Source organism: Macrobrachium rosenbergii, chromosome 1 (assembly GCF_040412425.1).
Source record: "Macrobrachium rosenbergii isolate ZJJX-2024 chromosome 1, ASM4041242v1, whole genome shotgun sequence".
NCBI lineage: Eukaryota > Metazoa > Arthropoda > Malacostraca > Decapoda > Palaemonidae > Macrobrachium > Macrobrachium rosenbergii.
Genome location: NC_089741.1, coordinates 1,765,110 through 1,775,109, shown reverse-complemented (window position 1 = coordinate 1,775,109; position 10,000 = coordinate 1,765,110). Strand labels below are relative to the sequence as shown.

The window sequence follows — 10,000 nt, the reverse complement described above, 5'->3', positions numbered from 1 at the left end:
ACCTATGCCGACATTGCATCATACTTTCTGGTCACCATTGTATGTCGGAACCAGATTTATTATGGATAACATTGTGAAATCGGATTGACGTATGTCGGGTATGTCGTAACCCGGGAACTGCCTATACTATACAGTATATATATATATATATATATATATATATATATATATATATATATATATATATATATATGTTATACATTATATATCTATATTAACTCGTGATTTATAATTGAGTATAAATTGAGTATTTTGCCATGATGAAAGTAAATTTCATGTTAGGATGTATATGATTAACATACGCTAAAAATAACTGATATTGCCAGGAATGTTTGAATAAGGCAAAAGTATCGTCAACATACCTTCTATAATATATTGGTTTAATGTTCATCGGGCAATTATTTAAAAATTCTTCCCCCAAAATGACCCATGAAAAAGTTTGCAAACAACGGACCTAATGAGGACCCCATAGCAACTCCCTCGACCTGCAAGAAGAGTTGCTTATTGAAAATAAAACTTGAATCTTCCACAGCAAGTTCTAAGAGGGTTTCAAAAAGTTGTCTATTAAAACCACAAAAAACTTCATCACTAAAAATCTTACTTAAAATACTCTCAATGGTTTCAGAAACAGGTACGTTGGTGAATAAGGTCTCAACGTCTAGGCTAGCCATGAATAGTTGTTACAAGATGGTGAACTACTAAACAAACTGCTTACTTAACGACCCTTGAGTCATTATTTATCAAGCACCTCTCTCCAGACTTAAACTCTAATGTTTCCTCGTCTCCTCTCTCTCTGGCCTAAGTGTTGTCTGGGCATGTACGAACTATTGTAGTCACTTAGATCTTACCCTTCCTTGAATAGGTACCCTATTCCACTCAAAATTCCAAAAGGCTGCTGTTTTTAAAGATGGCTGCTAGTCAAGGTTTTAACATGGAACTCATGTGCCTCCGGCCATGTTTTATGCATTTATTTTGGTTATACACATTTTAGGCAGTCACCATGCAAAAGTAAAATGTATTTCTGTTAAAGATTTCATATAGCATGTATAAAGAAAGATGGTATCCAACATGGCAGCCAAAAATCTTAAATAATCGCTTCTCAGGATTCAGTAGGCATGGCTAAAATGTTTTCCTGTTCGATGTAATAGTTTGTAGGTCTATATATAATTTAGGTGGTGGTTTTATCTTTAGTTTTAGTCTAAAAGAGTGAATGTCAACGAACAACTAGGGCACATGGAACTTTACTGCTGTGTAACTCAGCATGGGGTTCAGTGTCAGCTCATCTAGCTTTACTTACGCTGTACCTAGCTTTGCTTTAGTGTAGTTTAGTAGTTTAGTGTCCCAAATGCTGTCTAATAGTCCCATATCAATTAGCTGGTAGAAAGTATATATATAGTTGGTAGATCTAGTTGGACAGCCGCACCTGAATTGACAGGAGGTGCCAGTGCGGGAGAGCCAAGCCAAGGGTAAGTGGGGCTCTACATGGCATGTTCATGTACTTAACTGGATGGTGTACAGATCACACTGGTCTTAAATGGCACTAGATGAATGATCGGGCTAGGTGTAGGTGTAGGGTGATTGAACCTAGTTGTATCCCATACATCAATGTGCATATCAGATTAAGGTGGTAAAAGGACAGCCCCTCAGCCTTAGTCAAGAGCTCATAATGGCAAGTGTAAATTCAATCAGGCAAAAGGAAGACCGACTGGAGCAAATGTTGTCTTTGCCAGGAAGACAAGAAAAATGAAGGTCTAACTTAGCCCTTGGACTCTGTGCATCCTAATCCTGAACATGATGGGTATGTAATGATTTCAACCAATGTGCCATTGTTCCAGGAGATTGTTGAAATGCTGCTTAGCTTTGTTCCAGCAAGGCTGTATGAAGGCAGGGGCATAGAGGCAACACTGCGACAAAACATGGCAAAATACCACAAGAGCTGTAAGGTCATGTTTAATGATACAAAACTTGATCGTGCAAGTAAGCGAAGATCAACAGTTGAAGGTAGTGAACCACAGGAAAAGCATGGTAAACAGCGTTGAATGGGTCATGACAATGAAGCATGCATTTTTGTGAAAATGTGGCACATGTATCAGATCTTCGACAAGTAATGACCATGAATCTCAACAGGGGACTACATGAGTGCACTCACACACTTAATGATGATAAATTATTGGCAAAACTAGTTCCAGGTGATGGAATTGCACAAGAGTTGAAATACCATCTTGTATGTCTCACTGGCCTTTACGATGGGGAGAGGTCCTATCTTCAAAATCTTGAGAAAGAACAATGTCACAGTGAAGAACCAGATACATATCCACTGGTTCTATCAGAGCTGGTTAATTATGTCATTGAAACCAGCTTGAGTTCTGATGGTTCTGCCATATTTCCTCTTGCAGACATATCCCAATTATACCAGCAGCGCCTGGAAGAATTAGGCGTTGCCTCACCCACTTTAAAAACAAGAGTAAAGGACAAATTATTAGCAGAAGTCCCTGAATTAGAAGCACACAAGAAAGGAAGAAGTGTGTTACTTGCCTTGCAGAAAGATGTAGCTTTAGCACTGTCTAGGCATTTGACTACTCAGATACACATGTGATTGCTAAAGCAGCAAAGATACTGAGGAAGCACATTCTGGATCATCAGTCCAGGTTTGATGGCACCTATGTTGAAGGACGCATCAATGATGCCATACCTCAAACTCTGCTCCAGTTCACTAGTATGGTCGAACATGGAGCAGACTTAAAGTCACAGCTAAGGTTTAGCTCATCAAAGTTAGACCTGGCTGTTGCTCAGCTCCTGCAGTACAACTGCTTCTCAAAACAGAAGGAAGGAGCAAATGTACATCAGCACTCAAAGGGCTATCTATGCCAAAACCAGGAAGAGAAGCCTGGTAGAAATGCTTCATGATCATGGAATCAGCATTTCCTATGACAGGGTGCTTGAGATATCAGCCCGACTGGGAGATGCCACTGTGGAAGAGGGTGTAGTCTGTCCACTTGTCTTGAGAAAGAGGTTGTTTACCACTGCGGTCATGGACAACATCGATCACAACCCTTCAGCAACTACGGCTACTACCCCTTTTTTAATGGGACCAGCATTTCGATATTCCAGCACCCTGCCAAAGACGTGGGGTTTGTGGGGGGGGGGGGAGATCAGCCAGTACAGTTTGAGCCAGAGAGGGTAAAATCTGTACCTGAGCTACCTGACTCCCTCACAAATATCCCCCCTGCTTCCTTCAAGTCCAAAAATGCTACAGGCTTGGGCTTACATGTACAGCTTTGTTTAGCTCAAATGTGTGGTGTAACCATAATGTGACATGTAACTATAATGTTGCAATTGATGCTTCCGATACATCTGAATGAGAATTTCGTCACACTAAAGGGTGACACCATGCATCTTTAAAATCTTGCGTTCATTTCAGGCTTAAAAAAAGACATTGAGACAGTGCTCGAACATAGATAAGGTACTTTGCTATCATACTCCATAATAGTCTTGTGCTTGTATACTTTTCAGTAGCATAATGGGGTCCCTTACTAAGATGTAATATTGATAATGTCCCATTAGACATGCTAGGAACAGATTCTCTGGCCTCATAAATGTAGGCATAGATAAAAATTTCATGTCTCTATCTTTCTTAGTTGCAGAGTTATCAAGCAAAATGTTTCATGGCGGCTATTTTGTACGCCATCTTTATCACAATGGTAAGTATAGTAGTAGGAGCTCTGGTGATATCTTCAATTAACTCCTCTACTCAGAAAGACTTTATCTGAGTAATGATTGATGTATGTATTTCAACAATGATTCACTCAAAGTGTCAGAAATCGAAACAACTAGCGGCCATCTTGAAAAGTGGCGGCCATAGTGAAATTTTGCGTGGACACCCAGATTTTTCAAAAGAGGGGGGCTAAAATGAGCACTTGTGCCAAATTTCATGCTTCTATCACAAACTGAAGTATTTTTCCACTTATCTGCTGCACTAGAAGATGGCTTAGCAATAAAGGCGACACCAGTAAAGATTTACAACCTAGTCATTACCTATGGATGATATATATATATATATATATATATATATATATATATATATATATATATATATATATATATATATATATATATATATATATATAGAGAGAGAGAGAGAGAGAGAGAGAGAGAGAGAGAGAGAGAGAGAGGGAGAGATATGAATGTATGTTTGAATTTAATTTTGAAGCTAATCATATATATATATATATATATATATATATATATATATATATATATATATATATTATATATTTATATATATATATATATATATATATATATATATATATATATACATACACAAATGTGTATATAATTTATATATATATGTATATATATATATATATATATATATATATATATATATATATATATATATATATATATATATATATATATATATATATATATATGTAGTGTGTGTGTTTTACTTGTTCCAGATGTATAATGCCTATGTAATTTTTGTAATTCCGTTGAACAGAGATCAACAAGTTTTGAGAGTAAAATATTTCTTTGTTGATTTGCATTAGGAATGTTTACCGAGGCTTTTTCTTTCAGACGGATTATTTCTTGGCCAGAAGCAAAGGCCTTTATGCAGTTCGTTAGTCTTTGGACTTTTAATTCAAAACTGTATGTTTGTCACCAGAGAGATGTAATAGTATTACAAAGACTCACTTTCAAATATGCGAGCTTTCAGTTTTTGTTTTTTAGCCCATTGGTTTTGATCCATTTCGATAAAATGCTCTTTCTCATCCGGTGTAGGTACTCTCGGAATATGGATGAGCTTATGCTTCAGTGTTATGGAAATTCCGTCTTGTACTACAATCCTTGAAGGTCATGTAACAGTGTATCATGGAGGCTCAAGTTTAGTCCCCCGGGAAATTTTGACCCTTTCTAAACATGAGAGAGAGAGAGAGAGAGAGAGAGAGAGAGAGAGAGAGAGAGAGAGAGAGAGAGAGAGAGGGGGGGGGGACCTTAAAAATTTAGGTAAATGTTCTGCCTTTATTCCTAGGGAAACGGTTCATGGGAAGTCAGAACTTAAAATTGGCTGATTAGGGAGAGCTGCTGCCAAGGCCTATTGCGATGGTTCCCTTGGGTAATATTTAATTCTTCTGAGAGGTGGCACAATGGGAGCTTTTTCTAGCTCTGTATAAATGATGACTCCAGCAGTTGAGAGCAGTTGGGTAGCCTTTGGATTGCTCGTTTTCATATGATATGTCGTGATGGCCCTTAGTCTGTTACCATTCCCACATGGTTAATCTTTACTCTGTGGAATTAGATATTAATTCCATTCTCACGAATGAAACATTTGACCGTTGTTCTGCAACTGTAGATGTCGAGAGAGACTAACAGAGAATTCGTTTATATAGTTCTTGAAGCTTACAGCCCATTGCCATTTCGCCAGCCTACGGTATGAGAATAAGATGAGTCTGCGGTACAAAACTTTTGTTCCCCAGCTACGAAAACCAAAAAGCTAGAAGAGTTTACGTCTTTTTCAGTTATTGTTCTTTACGTCAGTATTCTAGAAGTGCTTTGCTGTGCCATGTTGGACAAACAAGATACAGTAATTCTCTAGTCATAAACTATACGAATAACCATAAGAAATATAGAGAAAATGTCATAAACTGTACAAATGGTCATAAGAAATATAAAGAAAAGGTCTTCATTCTAAAAAGAATACTGTTGAAAGAATTACTTACGATTGTTTACCCGCAGTCAGTGTATAAACAGGCATTCGTACATGATTTTTGTACAGTTCATCCTTCAGCAGGCATCCTCTTTCTCTGTGTAACACATCCCAGATAGGCAGTCAACAGCATAATTATGTAGTTCAGATGATAGCTTTTATTGTTGTAAAAAGTGACTGAAGCTCTCTTTTCTCTGAGCTTTCTTTCGCAAATAGATTTTGATGAAGGAATCCCTGAGACAAACCTGAGACCAGCAAAGAATCTGAGTTATTTCTGTATTTCTTTCTTGAGTGTTAGAGTCATTAATGAAAATGAAAGAGGAACTGTTTAAAAAATTTTTTTTTTGTTTGGTGGATTCTAAGTTGGGGAAAATTCTTTTGTAAAAGAAAATACAAAGAATTATTATTATTATTATTATTATTATTATTATTATTATTATTATTATTATTATTATTATTATTATTATTATTATTATTGTTTATTTATTTATTTTTGGGTCTATCACAGTCATCCTATTCGACTGGGTGGTTTATATAGTGTAGGGTTCCGGGTTGCATCCTGCCTCCTGCGCTGTTTCTAGTAGCACACTTCTGCATGAGTCCTGGAGCTACTTCGGCATCTAGTTTTTCCAGATTCCTTTTCAGGGATCTTGGGATCGTGCTTAGTGTTCCTATGATTATGGGTACAATTTCCACTGGCAAATTCCATATCCTTCTTATTTCGATTTTCAGGTCTTGATACTTATCAATTTTTTCCCATCTGCTCTGGTGTCCCATGGTATTGCCACATCAGTGAGTGATACTTTTATTCTTGATTTTGTCAGTCAACGTCACGTCTGGTCTACTGGCACATATCACCCTGTCTGTTCTGATACCGTAGTCCCAGAGGATCTTTGCCTGATCGTTTTCTATCACTCCCTCAGGTTGGTGTTCGTACCACTTATTTCTGCAAGCTAGCTGGTGTTTCTTGCACAGGTTCCAGTGGAGGGCTTTTGCTACTGAATCATGCCTCTTTTTGTACTGGTTCTGTGCAAGCGCCGGACATTTGTTTGCTGTGTGGTTTATGGTCTTGTCTTTCATATTGCACTTCCTGCATATGGGTGAGATGTTATTTCCATCTATTGTTCTTTGGACATATCTGATTCTTAGGGCCTGATCTTGTGCCGCTGTTAGCATTCCTTCTGTTTCCTTCTTGAGTTCTCCCCTCTGTAGCCATTGCCATGTTTCATCGCTGGCCAGTTCTTTTGTCTGTTTCATGTACTGTCCGTGCATTGGTTTGTTATGCCATTCCTCTGTTCTGTTTTTCATTCTCCTGACTGCATATTTCTGGGTCTTCATCTACTTTTATCAGTCCTTCTTCCCATGCACTCCTTAGCCACTGGTCTTCACTGGTTTTCAGATATTGCCCCAGTGCTCTTCTCTCGATGTTGACGCAGTCCTCTATGCTTAGTAGCCCTCTCCCAACTTCCTTTCGTGTTATGTATAGTCTGTCTGTATTTGCTCTTGTGTGTAGTGCTTTGTGTATTGTCGTGTGTTTTTTAGTTTTCTCGTCTATGCTGCGGAGTTCAGCCTTCGTCCACTCCACTACTCCTGCGATGTATCTGATTACTGGTACTGCCCATTTGTTTATGGCTTTCGTCATGTTTCCGGCGTTGAGTTTTGACTTGAGTATCGCAGTAAGTCTCTGCATATATTCTTTATATCATCTCCTTCTATTATTCCCAGGTATTTGTATCCTGTCTCATCTGTGTTTGATGCTATTCGCGTCTGTTAGCTTTATCTCTTCAGTCCTTGTTACTCTGCCTTTTTGTATGTTGACCAAGGCGCATTTTTCTATTCCAAACTCCATCCTGATTTCCCCAGATGCAATCCGTGCAGTCTGGATTAGGGTATCTATTTCCATGATGCTCTTACCATACAGCTTGATGTCGTCCGTGAACATCAGATGGTTAATTCTGTTGCCTCCTTTCTTGAGTTGGTACCCAGCATCCATCTTCTGCAGTACTTTTGCCATGGAAATCATGGCTACTACGAAGAGTATTATTATTATTATTATTATTATTATTATTATTATTATTGCAGGAGACAAAAAGGTCTACGGGTGTAGATTTTTAAAGTGAATTGATATAATAAGAATTTCTTGAGCTTTCGAGGGCTGCAGTCTCCTTCGTCAGGAGAAATCTTCACAAGGTGTTTATGTCTCCTTCATATACCAGAACGTAATTGTTCCTGACGTGCCAATATTATTATTATTATTATTATTATTATTATTATTATTATTATTATTATTATTATTATTATTTTTATTATTATTATTATTATTATTATTATTATTAGTTTGCTACCACTGAGTCCCATTTCTAGATTCTCATAGACTCGGTCGGAGAATATAAATGTGAAAAATTAACATGCCGGTAAGTTTGGTAGGAAAAGAGTCCAAGGGGATGTATGAAAAATAAAACCAAGAAAATAGTTCATTTGGAGCTGAAATGTCTCTGCAGAGAATAATTGGTACCATCTACGGTATTCCTTATAGGGACAGAAGAATATGTTTATATTTAGATATATATATATATATATATATATATATATATATATATATATATATATATATATATATATATATATATATATATATATATATATATATATATATATATATATATATATATATATATCAACGTCACCACAGGTGAAAATATAAGAGACCTATATACCAAGTCGCTTATTTTTTCACCTGTGGTGACGTGTGCTAAATAAATCACATGGTTGTATGATTATAATTATATATATATATATATATATATATATATATATATATATATATATATATATATATATATATATATATATATTGTATATATACATATATATGTATGTATGTATATATATGTACATATACATATATATACATATAAATGTATGTATAAATACATATATATTTATGTAAATGTGTATATATATAATTATATATATAAATGTTATGTATTTATATAAATATATACATGTATGTAGAATCTACTGGTCACTTTTTACCCGATATATATGTAATTGTAATAGCCACAACGCCCTCTTAACTTCCCGAATCCTTCGCGCTTTTTTGGATACGCTTGTCACTACAAAGCCTTAAGATCCAAGTGTAAGAAATAGAAGTGGTTGAGATGTCCGGTAGCGGGAAACGAACCCGCGTCTTTATAATCACAACGAAGTCACGTTGTCGACCTGGTCACTTGGATCTTAAGGCTTTGTAGTGACAAGCGTACCCAAAAAAAGCGCGAAGAATTCAGGAAGTTAAGAGGGTATTATTATATATATATATATATATATATATATATATATATATATATATATATATATATATATATAATCTGCTTAGAATATAGTGGTTCTTTTTTTTTTTTTACCAGACACATATATAATTTAATAATCAGACTAACATCTCAGTAGAGAGAGAGAGAGAGAGAGAGAGAGAGAGAGAGAGAGAGAGAGAGAGAGAGAAAGAGAAATAAACTCAGTGATTTTCAAACTGGGTGCCGTGGCCCCCTGGGGTACCACAGACAGTGCCTAAGGATGCTGCAAGATTGTCATGAATTTTGTCTTCATATAATTATTATCGGTGTGTCTACTCTAATATATTAACATTATATATATATATATATATATATATATATATATATATATATATATATATATATATATATATATATATATATATATATATATATATATATATATATATATATCACACATTACCACGGCTTCGACTTTATTTCCAAGCCACTGACGAAAAACTGATACAGAGTATTAGAAGTCACAAATATATATACTACAGGAACAGTACTGATGAACATACATAACCATTTGAAACTACAGATCCACCCACACGCCGGTGTCAAGGTAGTAGTGGCCTTCAAAACTCGTTTGGCTAAAAATCACAATATAATCTCAGGGGACAATACTGATAAATATACCGACTATAGAAGACATCAGATCCACACCTGACAGGTGTCAGGGAGGTGGAGTTTGGAAAACTCATTAGCACTGCTGCCCCGTACTGTGTTTACAAATATGATAATCTTATTTCCATACATCTCTACTGCTTACCTTAAAATTTAAACAATTTACAAATTTATTTTGATATTAAAGGATCAAGTTTATACATCCCTTGACTGATATTCATATTATGGCTGTAACTTTCTTCTGTAAAGCTAGATTCATTGATATTCCTCTCCAGTGCGTTATTAGAATATACAATCCTTTTTGGCCCTTCCCAGTTGATAGCATGATTGT

The 10,000-nt window shown here is 35.9% G+C and overlaps 1 long non-coding RNA gene and 1 pseudogene across 1 annotated transcript in view; both read left to right on the top strand.

Annotated features, from left to right (window-relative positions):
• Positions 1–10,000, top strand: part of LOC136838683 (uncharacterized) — a 497,744-nt gene that overhangs the window by 96,911 nt on the left and 390,833 nt on the right. The window lies entirely within an intron of this gene.
• Positions 616–2,988, top strand: LOC136841143 (uncharacterized; annotated as a pseudogene).